This window comes from Mastomys coucha, unplaced genomic scaffold (assembly GCF_008632895.1).
Source record: "Mastomys coucha isolate ucsf_1 unplaced genomic scaffold, UCSF_Mcou_1 pScaffold19, whole genome shotgun sequence".
Lineage (NCBI taxonomy): Eukaryota > Metazoa > Chordata > Mammalia > Rodentia > Muridae > Mastomys > Mastomys coucha.
The window spans coordinates 3,212,042-3,213,143 of NW_022196901.1; positions in this window are offsets into that span (position 1 = coordinate 3,212,042).

Consider the following 1,102-nt stretch of genomic DNA (forward strand, 5'->3'; position numbering starts at 1 on the left):
GGACAACCACACCACGGGAGAAGTTCCCTGTTCAATGGCCACAAGTGCCTGAGTAATGACTACCTTGTGACATTTTTGTTGGGTTTTGAGCTTACAGATCAACCAGAGCAAGAACACCAGGCCGCAGCATAGGGCTGCACCAAACAGGCCGACCCCCACCCATTCCTTAAAATAAGAAAGGGCTGAAAAAATCCAGGAACCGAATCCTTCTGTAAAGGACAGATCCGGACGTGTACAGACAGGTCAGGATCTGAGTCCCGAAGGGCTAGTCATGATCCGTCCTCTTTCGCCTCAATTCTTCTTGTTAGCTTCTCTGGTATCCAAATCGAGTTATCTTCTTCCTGTGGAAAAACACAAACGGCTCCCCTGGATCTTATTAAAATAGGATCCGGGCCTTTCCATTGACGGGTCAAAAATCCTTCCATTTTTGCCATCTCCTTTGGCCTGTCAGGTTCTGAGCAATGACGATCGGCAGCCGTATGCCCTTCATCATCCAAATTTAAAAAATTAAGAGTAAAGAGTACTATAGAGATGGCTACTCTTGGCACCAAGGGCAAAGCCTCCTCAATACCCCCTTTTTGTTTTATTAAATATGACTTGAGCATACGGTGGGCTTGCTCTATGATGCCTTGTCCTTGAGGATTATAGGAGAAACCTATCCCATGAGTCACTCTCGTCTGGTGACAAAATTGTCTAAATTTTGAATGTAAACCTTTGTCTATCCTGGAGGCACAGAGGGATAGAAAAAAAGCAATCCTTAATATCCAACATCAAGATTCTCCATTGTTTAGGCAGAGCAGAGAGCAGTGGCAGGCCTCATTGAACAGGGCCAAACAGCCGCATTTGTGCATTAATGGCTCTTAGATCATGGAGAAGTCTCCACTTCCCCGATTTCTTTTTTTATAACAAAAATGGATGTGTTCCAGGGCGAGGTGGATGGTTCTAAATGACCTAGCTGCAGCTGCACCGCAGTCAGCCTTGTAGCAGCTTTCAGCTTTTCAGAGGATAGGGGCCATTGAGGAACCCACACGGCTTCCTCCATAAGCCAGGGTATGGACATTGAACCCTCAATGGCCACTAGGGAAAACCCAGGCCCTGTCTT